Here is a 22,102-nt window from a genome sequence, read left to right on the forward strand (position 1 = left end):
CTCTAGAACCCTGTTTGTTTTTCAGAGTCCATCGTCTCTCATGGCTCGTCCACCCCTCCGATTTCCCCCGCTTCATTCTTCCCCTCCCGCTACCTTCTTCTTCTTCTTTTTTTTTTTCTTAACATATATTGCATTATTTGTTTCAGAGGTAAGGTTACTTTCTTTCTTAGTGAGGCAGAAAGTAACAGGCTTCGCGCAGCGTGGGGCAACTTGAATTCAGTGAAATATCCCACACAGACACACACACAAGTGCAACTCAGTACTTTGTCAGGGTTATGCCCCGAGTGGGGTCGGTTTGCATGCGTGAACTAGTCCGTCTTTACCCAAATTTTAACCCAAATGGTAACAGACAGCTTCATACCTCAACTAACCACTGGACTTCAGAGACAATTTGGAGTTACCACCAAAAATCAGATTCTCCACTGGATGATAGACTTGCCACCGTTGAGGAGACTTGAAGGCTCTGAGGGGGAAGATGTAACTCATTTCTAAGCAATGGCAATATGGTTGGAGTTACTATATAATATCCCAAATGGACATTTGACAGGGACAAAATTTGCTTGCATGCCTAAGTTTCAATCTATTTGTTTTTTTAAAAACCAGTCTCTTGACGTCATACATCTCCCAGAATGGAGACCCTTCCTGGTGAGTCTCCCACCGCCCTCCCTCCTCACTGCTTTACTAAAATCTTCTAACAAGAGCATGGACGATGGGCTGTCATCTGTAATCGCTACCACCCCCCCAGCCAGCCCCAGGCATTTGAATGTGGGCTCCCGGTTGTTAATTAAAGCCAAAGCCATAAACAGTGGAAATGTTTTATTTATCATCAGTTAGATGATAAACATTATCTGAGAAGCAGCAGGACATTCCTTAAAATGATACTGTGTAGATAGAGATATTCTAACTATGAGTTTCCTGCTGCTTCTCTAACAAATGATCACAAACTTGGTGGCTTGAAACAACACCAATTTATTCCCTCGCGGTTCTGGATGTCAGAAATGTAAACTGGGTTGCACGGGACCAAACCAAAGGGCTGGCGAGACCACGCCCCCTTTCGCGGCTTCTGGACACGGCTCCTTGGCTCGCGGCCCCTCCTTCCAGCAGCATAGCCTGCGGCTCAGGGTTCACTCGGCTGTAGTCTTCTCTGGCCACATCGCTGCCCGCCTCCCTCTTGTCGACACTGATCACAGCCACAGCCCATCCATACAACCCAGGATAACCTCCCCAGCTCAACATCCTTAACTGAGTCACACCTGCAAAGTCTCTTTTGCAATATAAGGTAACACGTACAGGATCAGGATATTTGGGGGGGGGGGGTCCTTATTCCGCTGACACACTCCCCTGTAAGACTATGAACTGCTCGGGGGCAAGAAGTGCCTTTTAGACTCTGTTTCCACGAGCCCGGCGCACCTCCCGGGAAGCGCCCAACAAAGTGTGCCAAGTGAGCGGATTGGCCGACTCACCCATACTTCCACAGTCAGGGCCTTTGGCTAGTGCCCGATCGTGTTTTTATACAAATGTATTATGTGCTTTAAGGCATGTTTTGTAAATCGCTTTAAAAATGTCGGTGAGACACTCGTTTTTATATCAGCTTCCTTCAGCCTCTGGCCTTGACTGGTTTCAAGATGGGAATTTATTTTGCCCATTTCCGTGGCTCTTCTTTGTTTTTCCATTCGTGCTGTCAGTGTTCGCAAACACCTGGCCAGGGTCACCGGGCACGGCTGGAGAAGGCCTGCCCCAGTCCCTGGGAGGGACTCTGTGACCTCCCCAATGAATAGAGTCCTGGGGAAGTCAAGCCAGGCGAGCGGCTCCGGCCCGTCAGGATTACCCTGAATCCGATTTCAGTCGCTAGCCAGTTTAATCATCCCGCGTGTTGGCGAAGTTCGGCCTGTGGATAAATCAAAGCAGCTCTGCGACAAAAGTCAGGGACAGACTAACTTCCAGGGAAGAACTTCACTTTGCAAATTTATTGCTTTCTCAGTCATAAACAAGGTCACCCACAGCACCTTTCACCTTGATGAGAAATTCAAAATTTCAGAAGGAAAAATTACCCTGTGGGCGGAGGAATCTTAGCTCATCACACGGTCTCTCTCTCTCTCTCTTTTTTTTAAACATAATTTCTCCATCATAAATTTGTCCTGGTTAACCCAAGAAGACCTGTGCTTTTTGATTTGTGTGAGTAAACATCTTAAATCTCACTAACTACAGGTCCCTAAATCTAACTGTTTTTGCTGACAAGAGAAGAAAATCAGGAAGGCCCAGACTTCACAGACATTTTTCTTGGCTTTGGCATTCTCCACCAGTGGCTGTCAAGTTGATGTTGTCACCTTTGATCACTTTGTGGGGACATGAGAATGTGAGAAAGACAACTTACGCCCCATCTGTCCTGTGTGTCTGAGCCACAGTCAGGAAACATGAAGGAGAGAGCACAGCCAGGGCCAGGAGGGGCAAGATGGAGGTTGGGGAGCAGCTTGAGGGAATGGTGCGGACCACCAGGACACCTGGGGCAGAATGGATCCTCCAACACCACCCACAGCAGTACTTCGGGCCCACGTGCTCTTTCTAAGCCTCACCACTCCCGTCAAGAGGGGATATCTATTTACACTGAACCTGGGAGGGACTCTGTGACCTCCCCAATGAATAGAGTCCTGGGGAAGTCAAGCTGTGGGCCTTCCAGGGCTTGGTCATAGGACAATTCTATCTCCCTCCCTCCATACCTCTCTCTCTCTCTCTCTCTCTCAATCTCTCACTCTTTCTCTCTCTCCCAGCCACCATATTTTGGGGACACCCAGACCACATGGACAGGCCACATGGAGAGTGTTCCATCCCAGAGTCTTAGTTAGGATTTCAGCCAAAATCCAACATCAACCACCAAACGGGTGACTGACTGACTGAGTGAGTGAGTGAGTGAGTGAGCCATCAGAAGATGCCAGCCTCTAGACTTCAAGCCACCTCAGCTGGTACTGAATGGAGTAGACCGAGTCCTGCACGTATCGCAGATCCATGATAAAAATATACGTTCGGGGTTTTTTTAAGCCACTAAGTTTTGGGGTAGTTTGACAGCCAGAGTGAATGGAACAATATGGAAACTGGAGACCAAGATTGCTCAAAATTACAAAAATGAGCAGGACCAAGGGACCACAGAGAACAAGCTGGTAGGCAAAGCCAGTCAGGAAGCAGAGTGCTAACGCCCACACCAATTCTGAAAGGTCATGAGGTCCAGGACACTCTTGTATTTCTCCAGCTGTAGGAAGAATCATTTTCATGCTGGAAATCTGTTTTCACAATCAATGGCTGTCTCTACTGTGATTCAGAATATTCTAAATTGGGGCGCCTGGGTGGCTCAGTCATTAAGCGTCTGCCTTTGGCTCAGGTCATGGTCCCAGGGTCCTGGGATCGAGCCCCGCATCGGGCTCCCTGCTCCGCGGGAAGCCTGCTTCTCCCTCTCCCACTCCCCCTGCCTATGTTCCCTCTCTCGCTGTGTCTCTCTCTGTCAAATAAATAAATAAAATCTTTAAAAAAAAAAAAAAAGATATTCTAAGTCTACAAACTGAAGTTCTTCCTTTAAAGGATTAAATAGTCAGGTTATTCCAAAGGTCAGGATTACAATATTAGGCCATGAGTGTACCACAGCTTCAGATGAGATCTCCAGCTGCCTGACCCACAGGTACCTCAACTCTAGCATGTAAGGATGAGCTCATCTTCTTGCCTCTGTAACTGTCATAACTATAAGATGTTCTCTGTAAGCCTCAAGGTAATCACAAAATTAGCAGACACCAAAGTTAAAGAAAAAGGGATCCCAGCATACCACTACAAAAATCATCAAATCACAAAGGTAGACAGCCAGAGAGAAGGAAAAGAATAGAGGAGCTACAAAACAATCAGAAAACAAGGAACAAAATGGCCATAGGAAGGCTTTACCACTGTAAATAATTACTTTAAATGTAAATGGATTAATTCTCTGATCAGAAGACATAGACTGGCTGCATGCATTAAAAAAACCCACAAGATGCAACTAATGTGGCTTCAGTGAGAAGGAGCTCCCACACCCCCACGGTGCCAAAGCAGCAACCAGCTTTCACAGCAAAGCCTGCTTTGTGACCCGTGACTTGGAACATAATCATAATGGGAGCAGGAGGTAAACAGAATGACTCCAGGGTGCCTGGGTGGCTCAGTTGGTTAAACAGAATGACTCCACAGAAACCCTTCCTGCCATGAGCCTTTTTCAGACAACAAAACACTCCTCCAAGCCCCCAGGAGTCTTCAGAGGCTGTGATTTTATTTGTCTTCCATCTTTTCAAGTGTCAGAAGAATCGCTCCTTGTCCCCGAGTTCACAGAGAGTGTCCTACGTGGGCTTGTGCTCTGAATCCACACTTCCCTGGAGCAGCTCTTCCACTGTGGCTTTGAAACATGGTGTTTAGGACCCTCCTCTTAGAGACTGACGGCACCCACCCATACATTAAGGCCCAGGGAAGTTCTCCAGAACAGAAACCTGTCTAGCTATAATTAACCTGGAGTCTCTAAGACATATATGACCATGGGACACTTTCTGATGTAGCATCCATTAATATCCCCTGGGATGGAATACATGCTCGGTCAAAATCAACCCAGAAAATAAAATCTGCTCTCTTCCTATTGAATGAACAAGAACCAGACCGAGTATGTTTGGGGCGGGGGCGGGGGGGGGGAGGAGGAGTATATTTGGGTGGGATTAGGAAGGAAATAGGGAAAAGAGAAAGGAAGTGAAATCTGATGTGGATGGTGTCCCACTGCAGGCTTGGGATCTTCCTCTGCACGCTTACTTGCCACAGTCTACCGTTTGGCTCTGCGGGACCACAGAGGACCGGATAAAGGAGGTTCTCCCGCATCGGACTCAAGCTGGTGTCCCTTCACAAGGGGCAACTAGCAAATCCATGACTCAGGATCACCTTTACACTTGCTGTCAAATCAAAATATCTTTATATTAACCTGAGAATTCCCGAATCACCTCTCATGTTCATTGAAATTAGATGAATTTTAAAAGACAAGCTCTGGGAGCTCAGTCCTGACATTTTCACAAACTGATAATCCAAGATTCTTCCTAACACTTTATGAAACGATTAACCTAGGGAGAAAAAAAAACAAAAAAAACACACAACCTCTAAGTAGACTGAAGGTTAGATCAAGCTTTGTGTGAAATATGACTTGTATGGCCATCCCTCACTTAGGAGCCAAGCACGGAGTATTTCCCTGGGCCATCAGAGGAGCTGGTTTTCCTGCCCTGAGGCGGGAGCTGAACAGAAGCTCTAGAGCTTCAAGGAGCCAAAGGCCTGTTTAAACCCCACAGTTAAAGCACGAGGGAATCTTTCTCTATGGTCTTAGCTTACAGACTTAGGGGTCTGGAATGAAACCTTCTCTTAAAGGAGGAAAACGTTCCTGTATGGAGTATTTAAGCCTAAGTGATTTCAGGCAGCCTTAAATGCTCTGCTTTAGGAAACACAACCAACCTCATGTGATGGGTCCCACCAGGAGGTACCACAGCAGGGCCAATTCCTGTTCCCCCCCTCCCCGCCTGCTCCCCCAGACCGCAGACCAGAGCTCACACCCCGCAGGAGTTGAGTAAATGTTTACGGAATAAGCAAACAAATGAATGCTCCAAAATATGCCACTATTTTCCCACAGACTGCCCCACTTATTTGTGTAATGAAAGATAATGGGGTCCCCTCTTTATGCTTTCCTTAAGTAAGCCTCACGTAAGCAGGGCGTACCTTGGAGGACTGAAAACAGGGCATACCTTGGAGAGCAAGTCAGGTCCCATCTTGGTTTGACCTTGGCTCTATCTGTAACCTTGGGAGGTCCATTTAAATCCTTAGGCCTCGGTTTCCCCATCCGCAGAAAGTGAACAACAGTAGCACTACCTCTCTGGGCAGGTGGGAGGATGGTATGTATTGTACATGGGAAGTATGCGGAAAATTCTCAATGCAAGTCAGTTCCTATCAATAAGGGTCAAGTTTCTGAGCGAGCGAGCTGCTTTCCCACATGACCTCAGGAATCAGGCTTTTTACAAAAGGCAGTTAGACCCTTCCTCCAAGGAATCACACAATTTCCTGAAAAGAAATAACACGCTCAGAATAATTACTATGTTTCTAAATATACCCAGACACTGTCTTAAGTGAGTTATAAATATTATTTTTAATCTTCAAAACAACCCTAAGAGAGAAGTCTCACTATTATCCTCAGTGTACAGATGAGGAAAGCCAAGAACAGAGAAATTAAATAATTTCCCCAAGGTCAGACAGCTAATAAGTTACCAAGACTCAAACCCACACAGTCTGGCCACAGTCTGCTCTTAATTACTGCCTACTTGACCTTTTCAGTGATTTCTGCTATTTACTTCAACTGATCTGATTAAGTAACCGCACACATAGAAGACGTTTTGATTTTGTTTTTATTACTCAGGAGGGGAAGAAAAGAAGCATATTATTTTCAGGCATCAGCCAGAGCATTAGAAAACACTCTATCTGTTTGTGCCTCAATCCAGTCAGGAAATAACAAAAACAAATTCAAAAGAGGGGGGAAACACTTAAAATGTTTGATTGCCAAGAATTCTATGGCTTAAGAAAGCCTCCAGCTAAAAATAATCTTTGTATCTAATTTTCAATTACAAAGGAATAAATTAATTCCCTCCAGACTGCAGCAAAACTTAAAAGTGTCCCCACTTGTCCCATTATTTTTCAATCTGTTCAAAGGAAAACAACCAAAGACCTACAAGAAAATAATTTCAAGGGTCTTACTGTTGTGAACCCAACTGCATTATAAGATCAATGTTTCTTCCATGTACATATTTCAGAAAACCATTCTCTTCCATAGCCATGCTAACTCAGAACAGGGGAGAGGGTCTCTAGGTACCTGATGTCCAGTCAGGCATCAGGTAGAATTGGACGGAATGAGACTTCTGGAGCACACATGCAAGGCCATGCATTGGTCATTCTTGGAATTCACACACAGACATCCTAAGGGTGGATCCATCCAGGAGAACAACATGGGGGAGCCAAGGGGCCAGGGATGTGAGGATCATACAGTGCAAGAAGAACAGGTTGAGAGGAATGGCAGGCAGGACTCAAGGATCCTTAGTCCAAGTCCCAAATGCAATGTGCAGAGTGTCTATAAAAACCAGATGGGAACAGGCGGCCAGGACAGCTTCACTCATTCCTTAGAAATTATATTTGTTACTATGCATTACGTTCCAGGTGCAGAGCGAGAAGATGGTTCAACCACCAAGCCAGTGGCAGAGATAAAGATAGAAAGTCAATAAGGATTCAGAAATCCTAAAGCTAATTGAAAAGTCAATCATTTAGACACATCAGTTTTCCCAAAAGACCAGAGTACAAGGCAAAACAGGCAGTCACCAGGGAGCAAGGTGGAGAGACTTGTTCGTGTTTGGCTGTTACTTGTCATGTTCTACGGTCATTGGCCTGACTTGCTCTTCCCGCTAGACTTTCCCTCCAGACGGAGGCGCGTCTTGAGCTGACACAGAGCCTACACATGGTAGACACACGATCAGCTCTGGATGATGGATGGGGCTGTGGACAGATGGAGAAATACGTCTGCAAACCAAGGAGTGAAAGAAACTGGCCAAGCGAGTAAGACAGGAAGCCAACTCCTGCATGTCAGGGTCAGGGTGGAGCCCACAACCCATTTGCTGCTGGGCACAAGGGCAGTTCTGGAGACCCAGGATTTTTCAGTGTTAACAAGGAAACAGTAAGTTGACAACGGGTTGCAATGAGGATGTTTCCAGAGCGTCTGACTCGTGGTAAAAGCTGGTGGTGGTTATGGTGGTGACGGTCATCACGGCTACAGTGGTGCCAGTGGGGACTGCAGGCGTTGTGGTGGGGCTCGTGGCAGGAGTGGGGGTGGGGGAGGTGGTAACAGCTTCTGGAACTCTCCCGTCAGCCAACAAGGGTAAGGCCAGCCCTCCGGCAGAGGCCAGCCCACAGGCTGGTGGAAAGTGTGCAGAAAAGGGAAGAAGTCGTGCTCACCTGGAAGCCGTATAGACCACACCCCAACGCCACCGCACCACTGTGATGGAGCAAAACAGCGAGGACAAAATATATTTATTTCAACACTGTTTGAATGTTTTTAACTGTATTTGCAGATCAGCTTTCTACCCCTTTCTCTCTAGTCTCCATCTCTAGAAATTTGGGGAGGAGGAGGGAATCTTGTTCCCAACTGCGGAAGCAGAAAACCCACTCCGATCCCAGTGCCAGTGAGGATGCAGAGAAGCTGGGTGTCCAGTGTATAATGTGCAGCCACTCTGGAAAACAGCTGGACCATTGCTTATAAAACCAAATGTGCACTTACCATATAGCCCAACACTCACAGTCTCGGGCATTTATACACATACACACGCACACACGTACACAAAAGTTCATAGCAGCTTCATTCATAACAGCAAAACAATGAAATGCCTTTCAGTGGGTGAATGGTGAATCAAACCCTGGGTCACCCATGCAGTGAAACAGCACTCAGCAATAAAAAGGAGCAGACTTATTTGCACAACCGCCTAGACAGATCTCAAGGGGTTAGTGGGAAAGTCAGTCTCCCTAGGTTACAAACGGCAGGATTCCACTTATACAACATGGTCAAAATGACAAAAGTGCAAAGACAAAGAACAGATTACTGGTTGCCAGGACACAGGGGTGGGCAGCGTGCGTGGGGGGGTGCATTTAAGAGGATCCGCCAGGGAGGTCCTTTGTGTTGGCTTTGAATACTGATTTTGGTGGAAGTTTCGTGAATCTATGCACGGGATAAAAATGACAGAACTGCACACAAGGACAAACACAAATGAGGGGATGAAAATGTACTGAATTCCTAGAGTCGATGCAACGTGGTCTGGACTCTCTGCCTCCCGTTTACTAATGAATGCCACTCAGCAGGAGCGCTGGGTGCTCCCCATAATGCAGATAGACTGGGAAGAAAAAGAGAGAAAAACTAGGCTTAATTTCAAGTCCCAGTGGAAATATTTTTTGAAGTGAAAAGGGTATGCATTTAATCGGATGCTAAGAGGCTATTACACACAGAGGGAAAAAGGTTTACCTTAAAGAGGCCACATAGAGATGACACCACAAAAGGCATTGAAACAGAAAAAACAGCGATTTCGTTGGAGAGCCGTGTAAGTGCCTGTGTTGAGTTGACTCTTTGGCTTCAGTTCCAGATCAGAGCCCAAATCATCCAACGCTTCTTGTTCTTAAGTGCAATCTCCCACAGCACCACCCCCTGATGGGCTGGTCAGCACCAGCACCAGGCTCCCACCATGCTCAGCTCTGATCCTCACCCCAGACACAGGGAGAAAGGCAGGAAGGGCTAAATTCAGTAGCTCGCTGAGGAAATCCAATGACACCAAACGCAGGATGACAAACTGGGGGGTGGGGGGGCGGGGGCAGCCTTCACAGCCAGCATAAACCCCCCAGGAGGAAGCTATAAGGCCAAAGATCCAAAGGGGTCTTTGTCCCCAGCTACAATTTGGTGTCATGTAGCAGCCACTGTCCTTTCGAATTAAATATTAATAAGAACAGCTTTGGTTCCTGTAGCTGGCAGGTACTTTTTTCCAGGACAGCAGCAATAATCCCAACTACCTTTGCATTTTCACTGTCTAATCTGTCCAATCTGTAGAAAATAAGCCACACACACACACACACACGAAAGAACGAAAATGAGCCACAAAAATATTGGGGACGTAGGGACTCACCTTCCATCTTTCCATTTCCCAAAATGAAGTGATCTGCTGTCTTCCCTCAAGTGTTGCCCACCCCACTCTCAAAGCAAAACTCGCACTGAAGTGAAACAGGCAGGGAAGGTTTTATTCAGGGCTATTGCAACAGGGGAGAGAGGCCAGAACTCAGTCTGAGCTCCACTCAGCTGGAACAAAGGGCAGGGGGAGTTTCAGGAGTTGGAGCAAGGGGGATGTCTCGTTTGTCCGATCCCCAACTGCCTTGACCCAAAAGGAAAACAAACTTTTCGTCTTCAGGACAGGAGGTAGTTCTACAGGTGGAACAAAGCACCCACAGAAGTCAGGCTCAGCACTCCCCTGGAAACCAAAGATGGGGCGCCATCCCCCCAGATGGTTACACTCCAAAGAGGTGGCTCCAGGTCCCTGAGAAAGACAGGCCTGAATTGTCAAACTGGCAAGAGGCTTCGAAAAGATTTACATCTCAAGTGGGCAGAGAAATAGTTCACAAGTGTCTAAGTAAATGCTCTATGAAAAGGAAGGCGGGGCCAGCGACCAGGGAGGTGAGAGGGAAGCCTTCATCCCGAGGCGCCCACTCCCCATGAGCTGCAGGTGCCATGGGGCATCCCTCCCCTCTCTCATTTGTGCAGAAATGCGTGCTTCCCGCTGCAGGATGTGAGAGCAACCCCAGGGCAGAAAGCCAGGGCGCAGCTGACATTTCGGGGGGGGCCAGAACCCTGTGACCTTGGCCATTGGCCCTGGCCGTGGCTGGACCCCGAGACCTGGCCTGGGGGGAGGAGAGGTCGCCCACAGAGGGTGTCTGACTCAGCCGGGCTTGATAAACTTGGCAATCGTTCACACTGCACGGACACAGGAAATCCGGCGCTAAAGCTGAATGTGGCAAAGCAAACAGGAGGCTGGGGAAATGCGGGGAGCTGCAGGGACGGTGGGCGGCACAGGAGGGAGAGGTGCTGAGCCTTCTCCCTGAGCCCCGCAGCCACTGGTACCCCCCAGAGAGCCTGTCGTCGCCCCACCATGCAGAGGGAGGACCCCGCGGGACAGGCCAGGGGCCCTCACGCTCTCGTCTGTGTGCATACGTAGCCTGTAGATCAAAGACATGTTGGGAAAATAGAAATGAGATTTGCCTAGAAGGTGGTATAGTGTGGGGAGAGAGAATGAACACACACACACACCACATAAGGGAAGGTCTTTGCTCGTCAGCTAACACAAACTGGGCCAAGGACTAATATTTTGCCGAGGATGCTGTATTAAATATGAGAACGCTATTAACACTATCCATATGAGAGGTCACAATGCTTTGCAAGTCAGATGAACAATGGCCTCTCGGTGTGCGATCGGAGAACAGGAAATTGCCACAACAAGCATTTTTTTCCCGTTAATTCTTCTACATGAAATAATTGATAACATGTCAAGCTCTCCCTTTAAAACATTCATCTTAAGCATGTGCTTCTTGGTAAGATATTCGAGGCCTGCAGCAAAGCAATTATTTATTTTAACATTTGCATTTAAACCAAATGGTATTAAAATTCGTCACGGCTCCATCCCTGATCAGACAAAACCGGGGGCAACTCTGTCTCAGCCCGGGTTTCTGAAGCAATCGATCCTCCAAATAACAAGACACTCTGCGGCCAACACAAATTATAGCTGACTTTATTGTATTTGCCATTTAGATATGATTGTTAACACCATTAACAAAAAAAATGTCCCGCAGTATGACATTCTGTCAACAGTGAAGTCAGCCTCAGGCAATAGTGGGCCAAGAAAATCCCCTTTGCTTTAAGGACACCGAGTCCATTTTGTTAGGTTACGGATTTGGGGGGCGGGGCAGGGGGGAGAGGGGGTCCTAAATAAAGCAGCCATTCCTACAGGCCTGCTCACACACACAGTGTGCAGAGGGCCTCAGCTGCAAGAGGTCTTCACTCCCTTCCAGCAAAGGGAAGAGAGTGTTTCCAGAGTCCACCTGAGCCCAGGAGCACTTTATATTCAAGGGAACACTCCCTGGGTGAACTTTAATTAGTGGTGAAATATGATCCCGGCTAAGTCAAAGAGGATGACAATTCGTTCTTGCGGGACTCGAATCAATACCCCAGGATCTCCCGAAGAGCCAGTAATTCGCATACACTGTTTAATTGCTTCTGTTCCATTTCAACCCCAGAACAGTCTTCGGGAGGAGGGGAGGACAACCACAGCTCCTGCAGAAAGCAAATGACGTGGCGGCCGGTGTGTCGCTTTGTCGGATGATGACCCGGCCCTGCAGCGCTCCCCCCACCCCCCCACCCCGGGCCCCGCTTCCGTGGGAGACACTAGGGCCACGTGCTCGCAGCAGGACTTAGCCACCGCCTTCCAACCACACACTGGCTCCAGCAGCTTTTGTTTTTTTCTCCAGCACACTGGCATTGACCAGGGAGAACAAGATAAAGGTATTCCATTAAGACCGCTAATGTTTTTCGCCTGTAGGCCACAGTTATAACACCCAAAATGAGGATATCCACGCGGGCAGAACAAGCCCTGAGACCAGCCTCACGTCCGTGCGATCCCAAGGCGCCGCCTGGTTGGGGCACCTGCCTCCTGGAAGGTCCCTTTGACCCAGTGCCACTTAAAACTCCTCGGCCCCAAAGGCAGCGGAATGGTCGTCAGACCATTGCTCAGTGTGGAAAGGAGGAATCCGCCCAGCTCAGTGATGATGGGGGCCAAATGGGCTCCTTTCCCTCCCGCCCAAGCTGGAGAATCAAGCTCTCATTTCTCGGACCCTACTCACTCAGAATTTGTGTCCATTGACCTTGGTCTGGGCTGTAAAATACTAGCATTAATTTTTAAATTAAATATAAAACTTAGGGGGCACCTGGGTGGCTCAGTCGGTTAAGCATCCGACTCTTGATCTCAGCTCAGGTCTTGATCTCAGGGTTATGAGTTCAAGCCCTGAGTTGGGCTCCATGCTGGGTATGAAGCCTATTTAAAAAATAAATAAATAGGGGCGCCTAGGTGGCTCAGACAGTTAACTATCTGCCTTCGGCTCAGGCCGTGATCTCGGGGTCCTGGGATCAAGCCCCACATTGGGCTCCCTGCTTCTCCCTCTCCCTCTGCTTCTCCCCATGCTTGTACTCTCTCTCTCTCTGTCAAATAAAAAATCTTAGAAAATAAAAATAAAAATAAATAAATAAAATCATAAATAATATGTATGTAACTTAGCTTTGCGTTTTCTGGAAGTTTTAAGGATCATATAAATAAATGTAAAAGAATTGTTTGCTAAGAAATAGCATGAAGAAGGGGCGCCTGAGTGGCTCAGTCGTTAAGCGCCTTCCTTCAGCTCAGGTCATGATCCCAGGGTCCTGGGATCGAGCCCCGCATCGGGCTCCCTGCTCCACGGGAAGCCTGCTTCTCCCTCTACCACTCCCCCTGCTTGTGTTCCCTCTCTCGCTGTGTCTCTCTCTGTCAAATAAATAAATAAAATCTTTAAAAAAAAAAAAAAGAAATAGCATGAACAAGATTACAGTATGCACATTTAACCTAATTAAACAGAACAATTATTTTTGAATACAGAGAAGGGCCAGTTAATATACAATAGGCCAAAGTCAAATACGAATCATCATTGATGATTCATTCATTTGTTAAAACAGAGCCTTGGAGTTTGCATGATGAACAGACGATATTTTGCGCGTCTCACTAGTGTTTTGTATGAACTTGAAGGTGGTACGATAACAGCTGTTTAAATGAATGCTGTAACTCAGACTGCAAGACGCCTTCTGGCCTTACCCTAATCAGTCGGAATAATAAGTCTCAGCCATATTTACATATGCATCTACCTAAAAGATGATGTTCCTCCGGGAACTTAGAACTTCGCTGGGACATGCATGCACTTAGGAAAATTTGAGAACAGTAGCAAAGCCTGTTAGTAGTTCAGGGACCCAAAGCTACTACAGAGCGGTATGTGTCTGTGCAGCAAATGATAGGTCAGAGGGTCCACTGTACAGGGAGAAACCTTTGCACAGCGAAGAGTTTGAGAAAAATGGGAGGGCTCTGATGTGAGGGAGAGGAGGTTGCACCAACAGGGGCAAAGACCGCAGGGTGTCTCTGGGGCTATGATGGAAGGTAGAAATTGGCTGGATCAGAGCGCTCACGCAACAGTACCTTCACCCCAGACAGTTTTTGCGGTGCCTTTTCACAAAAGACATGAACACAAGGAAAATCCTTAAAATCGGGTAAAATGACAAAATCGACTCAGTGAAAATGGAAGAGTAAAATAATTTTATGGCTTAGGAAATCTATTATTTTTTAAAGATTTTATTTATTTATTTGACAGATAGAGACACAGAGAGGGAACACAAGCAGGGGGAATGGGAGAGGGAGAAGCAGGCTCCCCGCAGAGCAGGGAGCCCAATGCAGGGCTCGATCCCAGGACCCCGGGATCCTGACCTGAGCCGAAGGCAGACGCTTAAGGACTGAGCCACCCAGGCGCCCCGGCCTAGGAAATCTATTAAAGAGAAATGCAAACCTTAGCTCTGAGTCTTCTGACAAGATAAAAATACTATAAATATAAAGAAATAAGGAGGGCATGGAGGCCCGAAGCCATGCTGAGATGCCCTGGCCTCTCTCCGTCCTCCCAGTGACTGTCGTCAGAAGACCAGCTGGCCCTGGGCTGGCCCTGACCGTCCCCATGCGGACAGCATCGCTGGCTCGTCCTTCCTTCCCCTGAGTCATCCAGGCTGGGGGCCCAGGGTGACCTGGTCTCAGTGCTGCTCAGGGTCCCGCTGACCCTTGGCTGTCCCAGCCACACAGCTGGGGGGTCACTCACATGATTCTGGCCGGACGCAGCAGCTGGGAGGGAGGCGAGAGGCCAGTCTTCGGCAGAAGAGACTCCCATCCACCGGCCCTCAATATCTCTCAGGATTTCCGGATCAGTGATGATTACATGAAAACCACCCCTTCAGGGGGCTGCGGGGGAGAAGGGTGTCGGGGCAAGAAGCAAGACAAAGAGACAGGATCGGCCTTGAACAGCTTCCAGTCTGGCTGAGGTCTTGAGACCACCCAGCTCAGGAAGGACCCGCTGCCTCCCACACGGGCGGGAGCGGTCTCTTCTGCTCTACCCTCCCCCTGCCCCCTCTGCTGCTGGTGGAGGGGGGGCTCCCCACCTACCTCTGAGTCTTTGGCTCTGGGCAGCAACTCCTCCTAAAACCTCCTGTCCCACTGGAATTGCATCCGTCCCTGTATTTTACTTGTATTCATCCTCTATGGGCGCTCTGCCTGCACTTCGCATCCCGAACCGCCCCGGCCTTCCCGGTCGTCTCCCCAGCGCTTTCACTACCACGGCTCCAACCTCTCCGCACCGCCCTGTTTCATAACACTTCTCGGAGCTTTGGCTTTCTCCGAGGGGGCCAGAGAGCGGTGAAACCATTCAAAGCGGTGAAACCGTTTGGAGGAGCTTAGAGCAGCGAGGGGCCCGCCAGGTTCCAGAGGCGCCTGCCTGCCTTTCTGGGCCCTGCTCTTCTGTGTCTTGCCCGGCGGCCCTGCCCCTCCCCGCGCCCGGCGTGTCTGTTCGGGCCGCTGTAACGGGCGGTTTATAAACCACAGACATCTATTTCTCCCCTCTGGAGGCTGGAAGTCCAAGATCGAGGCACCAGCAAGGGGGACGGCGGCTTCTGGCTGTGTCCTCACCGGCAGAAGAGGCAGAGAGCGCTCTGGGGTCTCTTTTATAAGGGCGCTGATCCCACTGAGGGGGCCTCCACTCCCATGACCTAATCACCCTCCAAAAGCCCCAACTCCGCACCATCACCTTGGGGATGAGGTTTCAACATACAAATTAGGGAGGAGGGGACACAAACATTGTCTAGAGCACCCACCTTACCCCTCTGTAGGGTGTTCAGTGCCCTCATGGGGCCTCCCTGCCCCACTTTCCTCCAGCAGAAGCTGCTCGTGGGAAAACACCGGATTCCATCATTTTCCTCTCAACCCTTCTCCCTGGGGACACACGGTGGCTCCTCAGCTCTGCAGGGACAGGATCCAGGCATCCAGCCCGGGAGAAGGAGAGTGGCCCAGCTTCTCCCATATCCCCTCCCCACCCCGACCTCCCACCTGCACCCCCCACCCCACCCAGGACAAGATAAGTGGAAAGCAGGGCAGTGGGACGTCTTTAGCCCAAAGCGTCTGCGTACCAGCCAGAGAGGGAGGGGATTGGGTCTCGTGTAACAGAAGAAGCTGATCAGAGCCAGCAAGCGCGGTATAGGAGAATCACCAATTGCCAAATGGCCCTCTAAAACTGCGTAGACCCGCAGCGGATTCAACATCAATGTACGGCCTGGCAGGAAGCGCAGCACAGCCCCTGTCCTCCGCGGGACCGGGACCCAGCAAGCGGCTTCCGTGAGGACCAGGGGAGTGACGGCTGCTCTGGGCCGCGCCGGCTGGGTCTGCAGGCTCTGGACGCTCACTCGCTGGGGGCCTCCCATCGCGAGGGGCGGTGGCAGGTAAGACGACCGGCCCCAGCCGTACCAGGGGCATCCCTGCGACCTTGAGCCCTCGTGCTGAGGGGGAAACCCCCCAGTCCATCGGGTGCACGTCCTGCCAGCACACCCAGCCCCGGAGCGGGGACAGGGGGACCCTGTTGACAGCTCTTCTGCCTCATTCATGCTCTGAACTGCCCTCATCTCAGGGAGGGGACCCCAGCCTCTCGCTCCAGAAAACGCTCACCGGGAATTTTACTCTCGCTCTAGCCGTCTCGGAAATTAAACTTGTGTTTGACAGGCCCTCATGTGTGGCATATCGGTATGGGTCCCCAGAATACCGACCCCCAGCATTTGAGTCACATACAATACGTGTGTGTGAGCCCCTCACTCTGCCCAGTCGCCCTCCTTCCTCTGGGTTTTACTTGAATTTGGCAGGCCTGGTAACACCACGTGTGCCCAAACGGGTACCACCATCTCCCAAGTTCTATGTGCCCTGCCCAGGGTTGGATGCAGGTGTGAAGGTCCTGGCTCTTTCCCATAGACAGTCATGGAGCAGAGGGAGAGCCCCTGTATGGGGAAGGGGCTCACCCACCCCAGGCTGGAAACCCCCCCTTCAGGAGCTAGCACTGCAGGGGGCTAGCTGAGGACACACACCTGAGCCTGGGATGGAGACCACACAGTCACTACTTTGTTGATGCCAAAAAAAAAAAAATAGCTATTTGTTACAGGGGTTGCTTGAGAATTGCTGCAATATAGAATTTGCTGCTGTTGGTCCTCAAAAACTCACAGAGGCAATTTATCCATCAAAATCATTTGCCCGTGAGCATTGCTTTCATTTGTCATGGTGTGGGCGGCTTTTGAGTTTCTGAGATTTCTCCCACTTACACACATTTATGATTCTGTAACTCTAGTCCTGGGTGTGGAATGCTTTCCCTCCTGACCACCTCCGAGTCTTCGGCTGAGCTTTGGGCAAAGGGGAGTGAAAACACACACACTCGGGCTTAACCAGACACTAGCCCCTGGTGACACCAAGCACTTCCTGAGAAACAGACGCCAACACATTGTCTGGACCTGGCATCCCGTGGACGAGTTGCTGTGATTGATCGCTGCCTCGCGTGGTGCCAACTAGGAGCCCCCAGCCATTGACCGAGGGCAGACGGCCAGACCACAGGAGGACGCGGTTCACTACGCCCAGAATGCCGGCTCCTGGGAACAGGTGAAGAGTCAACATAAGCCAGCACACAGACGGTGACTCTTGACAGGGAGGCACAGCCCACGGGCACAGGGGACCAGTCTCCTCACGGATCAGGGAGCTGAGACCCAGAGGGGGAAACCCCTGGCCGGTGACACCCGGTGGAGCCAGGCGCTGGGTGTGTTCCCAGGCTGCTTTGTGTTTCCAGTTGTCAGCGTCGGTGAACATAGGCTCTGACCTCAGGCCACTGGAGAAAGGCAGGTACCCACCCAGGGATGCCAGCAGGGACTCTGTTCCCCTGAAGCCTTGGAGCATAAAGGACCCTCTGGTAAACCTTCAGCTGCCCTGCGTCTCAGTGTGTGTCAGAAACAAGTCTCCCCATGGGCCCCAAAGCACTAGAACCAGAATCGCTAATCCCGCATTGAGAAGACATCTCAGACGCCAGAAAACCACCATGGAACTTGGAGGTCCACGTGGGGTTTCCTAGGGTAATTTAAGAGCCAGCTACTTGAGGAAGGGGAAGTGGACAGCTCCCTGCCTTGCAAGGCTTCTCTAGATAGCGCTGCCCTTTTATTCAGCTACTGTCTAAGAGGCGGGGCAAGGCCAAGGGCACAGTAAGAGGAAGACCACCTGCTCCCAAATCACCCAATGGCAAGCATCAGTGCATGTATGAAGGGCTCAGAAACTTATACTTGTTTCTTCCACAGGGCTAGTGAGTAGTCAGGGTTCTCCAGAAAAACAGAACCAATAGAAGAGAGAGAGACAGAGACAGGGAGAGAGACAGAGACAGAGAGAGGGAGAGACACACAGAGAGAGGGAGAGAGACAGAGACAGAGGGAGAGGGACAGAGACAGAGAGAGGGAGAGGGACAGAGAGCGGGAGAGAGAGAGGGAGAGAGACAGAGAGGGAGAGAGAGACGGGGGAGAGAGAGATACAGAGGCAGAGACAGAGAGAGGGAGAGAGAGACAGAGACAGAGAGGGAGAGGGACAGAAACAGAGAGGGAGAGAGAGACAGAGAGAGGGAGAGAGCAGAGAGAGGGAGAGAGAGACAGAGAGAGGGACAGAGACAGAGAGAGGGAGACAGACAGAGACAGAGAGAGGGAGACAGACAGAGACAGAGAGAAGGAGAGAGAGAAGACAGGAGGTGTATTCTGGGAATTAGATCGTGCAGTCAGGGAAGCTGAGAAGTCCCCAGTCTGCCACTTGCGAGCCAAGAACTGGGAAAGCCAGTGGTTGGTATGAATCAGTATGAGTCTGAAGACCCAACATCTAGGAGCTCCCAGGTCCGAGGGCAGGAGATGGCTATCCTAGCTCAAGAACAGAGAAAGACTTTACTCTTCCTTTGCCATTTTGCCCCATTTGGGCCCTCGGTGGATCACACAGCCGTGAGGATGGATCTCGTAACTCAGTCTACTGAATCCAGTGCTAATCTCTTCTGGAAACGCCCTCACAGATACACCCAGAAATTACATGTTACCAGCTACCTGGGCATCCTTTGGCCAAGTCAGGTCAACACATAAAATTAACCATCACAATGTGTCAATTAACCTTATTGTAACAGTCATTTCACAGCATATATGTGTATCAAACCATCACATTGTGCACCTTAAACTTACACAATGTTATATGTCAATTACATCTCCAAAAAGTCATGGGAAGGGGAATTAAACACCACAGCTCCTATTCCATTTCCACTTTTCTTAGGAGTCAGAAAAACTCAATCCTGGCCCCAGGCGTGATAATGCCTAACTGTGTGGCCTCGGGAAAGTCACTTCACCTCTCTGAAAAGTTCAAGGGTTGGGCTCGGTTAGGAGTCACAGGTGAATGTCCTCAGGGGCTGGATAAGAGTAGCACTGTGTGAAGAAAGCAAAGTGTAAGATAAAAGGAATGGTGGGGCCTGGGGTAAACAGGAGAGCCTACAGGAGCATCTAAAAATATTCCAAAGAAATGTTAGTGCAACCCACAAAAAACACTCCTACCGGCTACAAATCAGCACCCCCAGAACTGCATGGTCTGTGAAGGTTGCCATCCATAAAATTTCTCAGTTCTAAGATCTGTATGAGGTGGGGCAGATTATTCGCCAAAGACATGTTTCAATCAGGATATATTTGGTCGTCTGAAATACAAATCCACACAGCTATCTCCAGGAAAGGGGGGTTTATGATGGAGTACTAGGTTTCAGGAATCACAAGAGAAGCTGAATAGGGCCAGGATCACCTCCAGAGACCCCAGGGAAAGGATCCCGTGAACCTTCAGCTTCACGCCTCACCACTGATGGGACGAGCTACCCTTCAACTGTTGGCTTCTTCTCTATCCCTCTATCCTCGGCTCAGTCTCTAAGTGCCCACCTTCAGATTCCAAAGGGAGGATTCTTCGGACCTCTCCTAGACCGGGTGCCTGGCCTTGGCCAAGCAGCCACGACCAAGGAGGACTAGGTCACATGGTTCAATCACAGCTCTGCAAGCACTGCTCTTTATGAGACCGTGGGTGGGAGTAAGCAACAGAGCGTCCCAATACAAGGTCAAAAGGGAAAGTATTGATTTTCCCAATTATGTTTTCTCCTGAGCGTTTCGGATAGTCCCTCTCTGATGGCACCATCCTCCTGCTAGTTCATGAATAAAATCTCTCCTGCTGCCTTCTTGGTAGCTTTGCTTCCTCCCAGCGTCATAAGGAGCTCCCTGCCCTGTGCACTCCCTGACACCTGTCGGCTGGGTGGGAAGAGAGCCCAGAAGCTGAGCGTGTGGCTAGGACATCCTCCTGTGACCAGGAGGGAAGGGATGCAGAGCAGCTTTGCTTCCACGTCATTCATTCTCAGCACATATGAGATGTCACGGGGCTTTATGAATGCTAAATCAGTTTTACTGGCCATATGATTTGATTGATCTTGTTAGTCTTGACAAGAAATCAATTGGAAAAAAATATATGTACCTTCCCGGAATGGGCTCTCCATCTTAAGGTAAAAGAACAATCTAACAAGCGTGGAGGAAGATCCAGGGAGCAGCCTTGATAAATATGACCAAGCCCAAGGCCCTGGGAAGACGCCAGTCTCTGGTCTCTCTCCAAAGCCAGGAGGAAATGAGAAGAGAGACACATGAAAGGGATCTGGTAAGTTCAGGCATGTCACCTCCAGATGGGTCTCAGAGCTTCAGAAAAGCCCCCCGGCTGTGTGCCCACACATGCCCCAGGCTCCCACCGCGACATCACAGGGGAAGAGCCCTTATGGAGACTACTAACATGCTGGAACGGGAAGACTGTCTTGGGTCCAAATCAGCCTGACTCTGCCATTCTCTAGCTGGGCAACTTTTCCTACTCTGCCCCTCAATGTGCTTATCTATTAAACAGGGGTGACAGGACCGTCCGCACAAGCCCACTGTGAAGAAGGGCGTGAGGCTGGTGTGAGCAGAGCATGCACCGAGCACCCACACTGGGGGCCCAAGGTACGCCCCTTACTTCCTGTGACCTCTGGTTCTAAAGGCAAATCCGGTGCTGGGTCAACAAAGGGCAGAATGACCCGGGCTACGGAAGCCAACAGACCCAGGTTCAAATATTGATTCCAACAACATACCCAGCTGTGACGTCTTTGTTTCTTTGTCTATGGAAGGACCCAGCATCAGAATCCCTTGTAGTGCTGTATGAAAGAGTAGCATGCACAGGGTGGCTTAAACATCAGAAACTGGCTTCTTCGAGAAAATGGCAAATAGCCAATGAGGCTGGTGCTGTGGGAGGGCGCGGAGGGCCCAGGGCCCTGGAACGGGAGGCTTTGGCCGCAGCACCCAGGGTCATGGCCTTCGCCGTGGTTGTGGGCCAGGCCACAGAGCGCACCGAGGCAAGGCTGAGGACGAGGAGGGTATCCCCGTCACCAAGCTGGGCCGCCTGGTCAAGGACGTGAAGATCAAGTCCCTGGAGGAGATCGATCTCTTCTCCCTGCCCACCAGGGAATCTCAGATCACTGATTCTTTCCTGGGGGCATCCCTCAGGGGTGAGGTTTCGAAGACTCTGCCAGTGCAAAAGCAGACCCCTGCTGAACATCGGACCAGGCTCAAGGCACTCGTTGCCGTCGGAGACGACAACGGACACGTCGGTCTGGGTGGTGCTCCAAGGCGGCAGCCACCGCCTTCGGTGGGGCCGTGATCCTGGCCACGCTTTCCGGCATCCTGTGCGGCGAGGCTACTGGGGGAGCAAGAGCAACAAGCCCCGCACTGTCCCATGCAAGGTGACCGGCCACTGCGTCTCCGTGCCGGGGCATCCCGTCCCCGCCCCCCGAGGCCCTGGCACGCGGGTGAGGGCGGTCTGACCGCTGCTGCCCCTCAGCCAGGGACTGTACTGTCCCGCTGGGCGACTTTGCCAAGGCCACTCTGATGCCGTTCCCAAGACCCACAGCTGTCTCGCCGCTGGAGATATCTCTGGAAAGAGACCCTGTCCACCACGTCGCCCTATCAGGAATTCACCGACAGCTTGTAAAGACCCACACCCGAGGCCCCGTGCGGAGGACCGGGCTCCAGCTGTGGCCGCCACTTAGTCTTATACAAGAAAAATAAAGGGAATTCAAGCCAGTTTAAAAAAAAAAAAAAATCAGAAATTGGCTTTCCCACAGTTGTGAAGCCTGGAAGTCCAAGATCAAGGAGCCGGCCAGTTTGGTTTCTGGGGAGAGCTGTCCTCCTGGCTTTCAGACAGTGACCCCCTTGCTCTGTCCTCATGGGGGATGGAGAGCCAGCGAGCTCCTGCCCCTTCTCATAAGCCCACTA

The 22,102-nt window shown here is 50.2% G+C and overlaps 1 pseudogene; it reads left to right on the forward strand.

The window, feature by feature from the left end:
• Positions 1–20,763: 20,763 nt before the first annotated feature.
• Positions 20,764–21,895, forward strand: LOC102737627 (small ribosomal subunit protein uS5 pseudogene; annotated as a pseudogene).
• Positions 21,896–22,102: the final 207 nt, after the last annotated feature.

This window comes from Leptonychotes weddellii, chromosome 12 (genome assembly GCF_054177405.1).
Source record: "Leptonychotes weddellii isolate Sample4059 chromosome 12, ASM5417740v2, whole genome shotgun sequence".
NCBI classification, from domain to species: Eukaryota; Metazoa; Chordata; class Mammalia; order Carnivora; family Phocidae; genus Leptonychotes; species Leptonychotes weddellii.